The following is a 9439-nucleotide window of genomic DNA, read 5'->3' as shown; positions in this document are numbered from 1 at the left end:
TTTCCCAAAATGTCTAATTAATTCCTTTAAACTATATTACAGCTATTACAGCTTACAGCTTGTAGTTTGAGTCTTTGCTTCTGACTGATTTGGTTGCCACAACCCTCCCATTGCACTCTCAACTTCAGATGCACCTGTCATGTTGATTACGCTCAATGGAGCATGTGCTCCATTCAGCATCCAATGCACCACTATCTTAGAAATCTTTTCAACTGAGGCAACCGAGATCACCTCTGACCTGCTGCTGCCAGGGGCAACATCCTCATTAATGAAAAACTAGATGTGATAAGGCCACCAGCAAAACGAGAACTCAGACACAATCTTGCAAGCTCATTAAAACCACGTTTATGAAAGATTCAGGCCACTCCAGCAATTGTGCGTCTAACGCTGAAACGCTACTTTAATGTCAGTGTAACCCCTGTTCATTAGATGCATTATCTCAGAGCACTTGGGAAATCTTAAGGGGGTTCAAGTTGAGGTAATGCCACCACAACATGAAGAGAAACGACAAATGTGATAATACACCAGGCTTTCAGCAAGACAAAAGGCAAGAGTCAATACTACAGCAAATGGGTGAGACGACCCCAAGGATTTCAGAAGGAGTGCCAAACAACAACCAGCAGAAATGTTGTCCCCACATTGTTGTAATTGTGCTGAGATAACATGAAAAAGAAACAGCCAAACCACTTTCACCATTTTACAATAATTGCAAAAGGGGAAAAGGCATTATGGTCTTTATCGGATAAGATATAGCTCACATATCCACTAGCAGGAGCTAAATTAAGTATCTTGATTCCAGTGGGAGACCCAACAAAGAAGCCCTTACTGGAGAAGTTAATGCTCTCTTGTGTTTTGTTCAGCACCATCTTAAGCCCCACAACTCACACTGGGCTGCAAACAACTGTCTTGGGATGACAACTGGAAATTGTACTGTATGTATGTGTGTGCATGTGTCCTACAATCGAGCCAGTGAGTGCAGCTTAGGATCTATTGCAGAACATCCTCTGTAAGGAGATTACTACAGGCAGTTTGGCCGATTGGCAGAAGTCACCAATGAACTTTGTTACTAACGTCAAAACAATGACCTTTACTTATATCCCGCCAAGCCGCAACATAAACATGACCTGTGAGCCAATGTGATGTAGGTGAGCCACATTATTTCACCAGCAGCTCGTTTTATAGCTGCTAGCTGTTTTGATAACGCCTTTCTACAGCCATTTTCTATCTAGGCCTGCTCTTACATTAGCACTCAAGCAGAAACCACATGGCTTCATGATAGACATATGGTCCAGTACTGAACTGTGTATTTGAACTAGGCTTGTTGGCTTATATTCAGCTTCACCCAAGGGGTGTGTGTGTGTGTGGGGGGGGGGACAACAACACTGGTCATGTAGCCCCTCATGAAGATTACTTAAGAAATGTTTCAATGTTAGTCTTAGAACAAAGCATTGAGCAAAGCACAACTCTTATTTTTTCGCTTTTTTAAAGAAACCAAGACTCATATCAGATAACGTGACCTATTAATATTAATATTTTTACAGTGCTGTTTGGCTCCTTATAGATTAATAGAGTCACTATTGTTGCACATAAGACCAAAAAGAGAGTATTCAAAGATGTAAAGATGCATCCAAGTGTATGAGAAGCATTGGCCCACATCTCTCATCGGGAAAATCCAAATGTGGGTGCAACTGTACGCCCTGACGCAGTTTAGATGCCCCCCCCCCCTAGATGTGTCCACAATTAACCTGATTGTTTTCATCCCCACAGTGACCCTTGAACGTGAATGAAGACCAGAGGACTCACTCTTCTAAAGGCCTCTGCACTGGTTTGAGGCAGACTTTGACTCCGCGTTGCCGATCAGACCGGCGCTGCTGCGCTGCGCGCTCCCATCCAACATCCATCCACAGGTACTCTTCCCCTCATACATACAGCCTGCTGAGTATTTTAAAACCGTTTCAGAACAGAAATCAATACATTTGTCAACATATGCGCCATCATTTACTCAGCATCCGAGCGGGTTAACCCGCAGTGGCTTGAAGATGACTTACTGCTGTTGCAGCAGGACATCTTTTCATTTGAATATTTGGGGAGGGAGGGGGTTCAGACGTGGTTGAAAAAGCTGTTAGCTTTTCCTGATACTTGTATCTTTAGAGGGCATCTTATAAAGCAACAACCTATTTGCGTAAATCATGTATCGAAATAATTTCAACAGGAAATGTCCTTTTCTAATTTGTGCGCAATTCGATATGGGACAGCAGGGCATTTGACAGGAGACCGGCGTTTGCGCTTTAAAGGACTCCACATTCAAATCCACCAAGCACCATCGATGATCTGACTCACGAGATCATTGATGATCTTATTTGTTTCGTTTAAACGTATATGTGGCTGTTTCTCAGTCATCCATAGCTGACTGTTCCGCAACCCATTTTCATTCAGCGGACAACGCATCCTATCCATAAATCTTGACATGTCGCTGAGCTGCCTTGCATCCTTAAACAGCTCTACAGTCTCTCAGTTTTAAAGACTCCCGTTAATAGAGAAACTCAGAACGGAGCTGCCACTCACCTTTTCTCAGTGGATGCTTCTCTGGAGTGTCCCATTTATGCGTTTTAATCCACATCTGTGTCCCCTTCATTTGAGCGCTCTATTTTCCCCCCATTGAGAGGGAGAGAGAAAGAGAGAGAGAGAGCGTGTTTAAGAAAATCCATTTGTTAATTCCATTTGCCGGACACACAAGGTGAAATCACATTGCCTTGCTCTTTACATGTTCAAAATTCTTCCACAATTCTAAGATCCAGAAAAGCTATATTTTCTTTTCCCCCCTTCTCTCTTGTTCTGAAGTTGCCTAGTTACCCCTGTTTCTCATTCAAGGAGGCTGAAGGCTGCATACAGCGGCCAATCATAGCAGCAGCCGGAGAGATTAACTATTTCTTGGCTCCACTATTCTAGACTCAGGCGAAAATGAGGAGAGTGGGCGGGGAAACTGGGCCCCCGGTGACAGAAAAAAAATTAAAATGCATAGAGAATAATGTAGAGAGAGGGGATCCGTTAGAGGGAGAATGTGTGGATAGGGGGAAGGGTGGGGGCGGGGGGATTAAACATTTTCGAAAAATAAAGGATTGAGGAGAGGAGGAGGGACCAGTTGCCACTTCTCACAACAACAAAGATGTAAGTGAATGATATTCCAGCCTTGCAGGATGTTATGCAAACTGTAGTGGAGCAGTCTCCCATCCATTTCTCCTCCTTCAGTGGACAATCGGTCTTTAAGGAGCAGAGATCCCTCTCATTTCTGAAATCCCCAAAAAGCAATCCATCAGGGTAATTGATCGGCCCCCTTTAACCAGCCATCCATCAAGCCGAAGCTCCCCCCTCCTTCTTCCACTTTCCTCACCCTGTCCCACTCCAGTCGCCTCATCATAGGCTGTATTGATTTCAATTTCCCCCTCCAACCGGGGTGAAAGGTGTAGGGGAGCGAGCCAACTTCAATCACTAATACACGGCACGTGGGGGCATAATGACCCCCCACCTTCATGCTCTGCTACTGAGGGGGCTGATACATCCAGGTCAGGCCCCCTCACAGATACACACCTACTGTATGACTGTCTTGACCTTTGTGAATGGCTGCAACCTACACATGCGTGGCTTCAGACTGGCCCCCACAGGGAGCCATGCAGAAGTGCTGGTGCATTATGGGTGAGCAGTTGGGGTTCCTGACAGCGCAACAACAAGCTTCTTCTTCTCTGTCTGGGACATTCCAGCAGATAAAAGTCGGCATGAAAAATTTTTTGTTACATCTCAAATGTCAACATTCTTGTTTTTGTAAAGCTTTTTTTACGTTCCACATTACAAAAAGATGTCAGTCAGTTCTGATTCATGCTTTGGTGAAAAAAAGAGTTCACACACTATAAAAAAAAAGTTTTTCCTTTCAATTTTTTGTTGATGTGTTGCAACCACGGAGTGTGATTGATGTATGGCTGGCTTCACTCCATCCCACAGATTACAAAACAACAGTGTTGGGGTCCTCCCTCCCCCCACTGCCGGACGAGAGCTGTGTGTATATGCGGGTGTACAGTGGTGTGTGTAACACACTGGCAGAAGTACACACACTCGCACATACACTTAGCGGTTGATTGACATGTAGCTTTTGGCTTGAGCACAGCTTAATCCCGTTGCTTTCACAGATGGACTCAGTCTTTCTCTTTTTGTCTGATGTCACCAGCAGTGGCAGTGGCATGTTATACATTTACACACACACTCACACACACACTGTACAGCACCATGTACTTTTGTTTACTGGGGAGGGAGGCTGCTGTGTGGGTTCTAATCCCCTCTGTAACCCGCCCTCCCTTTAGCGGCCACCCCTGCTTGTGCGCACACACACACACGCACAAATGCACACAGGCATCTAGTCTTTAGTCATTAAAAAACAAAGGAGGTCAGTATCAGGCAGCTGGTTCCTGTGAAGCGAGAGTTAATCCTCATTTTCAAGGCCCACAGACAAAAAGAAGCCTCACAGATGAAATGTTTCATGAGTTACACATGAACACATCGCTCTTGTGCCACCTTGTTCATTCATCCATCCACCTTCACAACAACAGAGAGAGTGTGTTGTTGTTGTTGTTGTTGTCCCTCAGCTCTTCCTAGGTTGCTGCGGTGCGTTATTAGCATGAATCAAGAGGGGAAAGATTAGACTTTTCTCCCCCTCCCTAATCGTATTCCACTTCTGCAAAGGCTTTGATTTCCATGTAGATGGAGCTGTGCTGATAACGGCGGGGAACTGCCCCGGAGAAATGAGGCAGAGCGATAAGATAAGGCAAGCAGATCCCCATCCAGACAAAAAAGACAAAGAAGAGAGTCATCACCCCACATGGCGGTTAATCTCCATTTATACCAAAGATTACCACAGTCAAAATTCTCATCGCCGCACCCCGGGAAATGATTAGTCATCTCCCAGAGGGGAGGAGGTTAACTGATGGCCTCCACTGCACCATGCAGTGAAACCTGATCAATAACTAGTTCCTGGTTACAATGATAGAGTAGCTTTGGGATCGCGACACAACACTACTGGAAGGGCAGAAAATATGCTTGTTGGAAACACACAAGAAGCTCATTGCTACGTTGTTTCCTGGGCTAGTGGCTTGCTAAAGACTTGACCACTGATGAGGCCATTCACTTGTATTCTTGAAACAAGAAAACTGTCACAGACTGAATGTGTTATCGGGGTGAGCGGGCTGTTTTGTCAGTATTGTGCTCACCCTCCTCTGAGTTCTATGCTAATGGACTGTTTTAATCAAGTCTAATCGTATTGTTGTAGCAGTGTGTGAGTGATTAGCATTCAGAGAGGGGTGGCGGGGAGAAGCCTGACATCGATGAATGACATGTGACCCTTGACCCTGACTACTCCGGCTGCTGAAAAGTTCCTCTCCCTTTATCAGTCTCACCCCAGGCCTCTTCATTTCCTGTAGCATGGCTAATCATAATGTACTCAGACACCAGTGGGTCAGGAGGCCTCAGGGGACCAAGTGTGGAGCATCTGTGGTAAAGCAAAACAAAAAACCATTTTTTTCGAGGGTCATAGAAGTTGTGGCTTGAAGAAGTTGTTCAAGCTAACCATCATGTGTCATGTCATGTGTAGATCACTCACACACATGTGCCATGCTAACATTTAGCATAAATTCTTTGGAGTGATGACAATAATAGGTGAGAAAATTGTAGCAGCATGCTAAACAGTGCACAATATTCCTAAAACTATTTTAAAGCTGCACTAATCAATTTTTTAAATTAACAGTGTGTCAAATGTTTTATGACAACCCATAGAAACCATAGAAAATTATCATCTCACTTTAGTTAGTCTAAGTCTAGCCATTCTAGCATCTTTCAGCTCATTGTTATTTGGTTTTCTGTTTCGGTTAATTCTCCACGCTCTCATCAACCTCATTTCCAGACGCGAAAGGCAGCTGTTTTTGGCGGGGAAAAAGCTCCGGTTATTCTAGCTGATGAACATAGTGGAGCATTTAGCAGCTAACAAGTCATTTCCCTCTGCAGTTGGTGCAGAACAACTAAGAGGTAATAGGAGACTTTCTTCAGGTGGGCACCTATATGGCTCGAAATAAATGCTCATGTTGCCTCGCGTCTGCTGGAAGTATAAAAGGGCAGCTGTTTGGTAACAAGTTCACCATTCCACCTTTTTTTATGTCAATGTTGATTGTGTTTATAGCTTGTTTCACTGCTCCCGAGTGGCCAAAAAAGCAATTAAGCTACTTTCTGGCTTAAAGGATGTATTGTTAGCCCCTTCTTTTTCCCCACTCAGTTGTCATTTGGTCAGAAATCTACCTTGAAACAGCAGACATGAAGTGAGTGTAAACAGGTGAAGTTGAATTTCAAAACATCAGCGGCAAACTGAGAAGGAAATGTGAGGATTTAATCAAACATTTAAACAACATCTGATCACATTTTATGCAGTGTTACTCTCAGCAAAAATGCACCATTCATATAAAACTTTATATAAAATGAAAACTTTTCATCTCCTCTCCCTAACAGGTTAAAATGATCCAAAGTGCAGCATCAAAGCACTCAGTCTAAGCACAGCATGAATCATACACATGGCTGAAGCTCAGGCTTGTGATGGTTTATTAGCTGCTGATATTAAATCACAAGAACAGGAAATAAAGCAGATGGACAATGACAGGTGCCAGTTTTCATTTTGGGAGGAAAAACGCAATGGATTTATACCCATCTGCTGAATTTGCATTCTTAATTAAAAGCGCTAATGACCACAATGTGGTTACATTGCATCTGTACACTATGCGGATACAGGATAGTTTACAGATAGTGTCTTTTCAACATCTTGATTTTTGTCTGTTGTAGAATTTTGGTCTAAATAGGCCATTTGCATCTTTTTTACTCCTGCATTCATGCCACATTCTTATTTTTTGGTGACATTATTTGAGCAGACACTCACGTTTCCAAACATTTATTGGATTGTTTGTCCTGTGGTAATGTGCTATAGACATTTTAGATGTCATATGTTAACATTTTATTACAATTTATTATGCACATTTTTCTGAAAAAATGTCATCCAAAGAGGTTTTATTACTTATCTGAAAAACAGGTTGGTCTCCCATCTCTGTGTGATGTAAGTCTGAATACCACACATGTGAAGAAGTGAATACAGTGTGGTGGCACTGTCTTTGCCCAATCAGCAACTCTGAGCACACAGCAGCTTCTTCAGGGTGCCATGGGAACACACGACACTTTGGTCATGTCCGGTTTGTCAAAGAGGCCCTTTATATTAGCGAGTACACTGGTTATTCAGAAATCCCAAAACACACACACACACACACACACACACACACACACACACACACACACACACACACACACCAACCGCTCTCTTTCCACCCACACATCATTGTGATCAAATTGTCACAGGGGCCCGATGACAAAGACAGTGTGACAGTATGTGATTTATTGTGTCAGAAAAGAAAGTAAAAGAGGGTAATTGAGGGGTAAGTGGAGGAAACAAAGTTTGCCGGTGTCAGCGTAACTTTGTCTGCCATCACAGGACTATGATGAATTTATTCATGGGTGGGTGACGCTGCCAAAGTCAAGGACAAACACTATATAATTACACCACAAATTTAGGATGTGATTAATTCCAAATTCCAGCTATTTAATTAAAATATGCAAATAGACAGCCATCGTCGCAACATGTGACACGCTCACCAGAGTAACAAAGTTTGATGGGAGTTCAGTCACTTCCTAACATTAGCTGCCTAAAAAAGAGCCACGGACCGCACACACACACACACAAACATGCAGACACTCACACTCACACACTACATCTGTCTCCATTGCACATTTGCGCCATTGCGCATCACTGATTTACTGAGCACATTTGAGTCTAACAGTGGTGACTCAAGCAAGCTGACTCCTTCAAAGCAAAAGAAGAGTTGGAGAGCCATTACAGATATAATTGGATTTTATTTCAACCATGTGAGTGGAAAAAAGAGTTGTCACCACCCTGGAGAAAATGGAGCCAAAATACAATCATTGTATTTACTGCACTGCATAGAGGGGGTGTATATTTGTGTATATGTATAGATGTGTGTTTTACCATTCATGTGAGTGTGTTTTTCAGCATGTTGTGTGGTTGTGTGTTCATCTCAACACATAAAATCTCAAGACACATACACAAGTGTCAAATGAATATAGAGAAAAAGAGAGAAATGGGTTTCCCATATGCTGTTTAAAGCGACGCATCAGAGAAGGACAAACTGAAGACAGTAAATGCAGGACAGGAGGGAACCACAGCTTCCACCATGCCGCTCCACTTTCTGAAAAAGGCCCCACAAATTGTAAGTCATGTCTGTCACTGCTGCACAGCAAAAATGTCAATCTTGAAAAGACCTTCCGTCTATGGAGCCCCCAAACTGACAAAAACAAAAAACATACATTAGACAGACAGACATGCACTTAAAGCTGAAGATAATGTTATGTCAATGTCAATGTCAATTTTATTTCTATAGCAAATTTAAAAACAACAACAGTTGACCAAAGTGCTGAACAGGGTCGATATCAAATACATAAATAAAGTACAAAAATTACTAGAGCCAAAGTGAATCACAGGGAAACAAAACAACACTTTTAAACATCAAAAACCAGGTTAACGAAGGTTAAAAGCTACTGGTGCGTCTTAAGCAGTGATTTAAATTTGTAGGGTCTGTGCAGCTTTAGAATGCATGGGGAGGCTGTTCCATAGGAACTTCTATGAAGATAGAAGCATGGTATCTGTGAACTCTAGGTTACAACTAACATAGCACAAGCTCGCCAGCTAAAATTCTTTATGTACTGTTAGAACAGTGTATGCTGCATTCATGTAATATCAGTAGAATAGGAGGAACAGGAAAACCTCTATTATTTTGATTTGGGAGTGTTCATGCATTATTTCATGATGGTTACCCACTGCTAGCCTTATAGTCACATCAGATAGAGCCTAAATTAGCTACTTTTGTTGCTCTATGCCCTAACTATTCAACAGCTCTGGGCAACCAAAACAGAGTCAAAAGCTTTTTTTGTAATAATCTGTTTCAAAGAACCTCTCTGTGAATGCAGCAGTGTATGTGAGTGAGCAGTGGGGCCACATCTCTGATTTCACAACTCTACTGTGTTTTCCCATCATAGCATGAGCACCATTGGTGCCGAGTCCAGTGCACTTTGTCCGGTTGATGTCATTGCAAACCATAAACGTGTTGTAAGTGTCAAAAATCTACCTGAAGAACCTAAGCAAATTGGCCATGTTTGCAATGTCGACTGACTAGTATGCAAATTAGCTGCTAGAACACATTTTCAGCCATATAATTGATCTGTGTTCACTGTGTTGTTTGACAACCAGTCACACAGGTCGATTCAATTACTTTCTTGTCTGGTAACCTGTTAC

Source organism: Micropterus dolomieu, linkage group LG06 (assembly GCF_021292245.1).
Source record: "Micropterus dolomieu isolate WLL.071019.BEF.003 ecotype Adirondacks linkage group LG06, ASM2129224v1, whole genome shotgun sequence".
In the NCBI taxonomy this organism is placed as follows: Eukaryota; Metazoa; Chordata; class Actinopteri; order Centrarchiformes; family Centrarchidae; genus Micropterus; species Micropterus dolomieu.
This window is presented reverse-complemented; position numbering follows the sequence as displayed.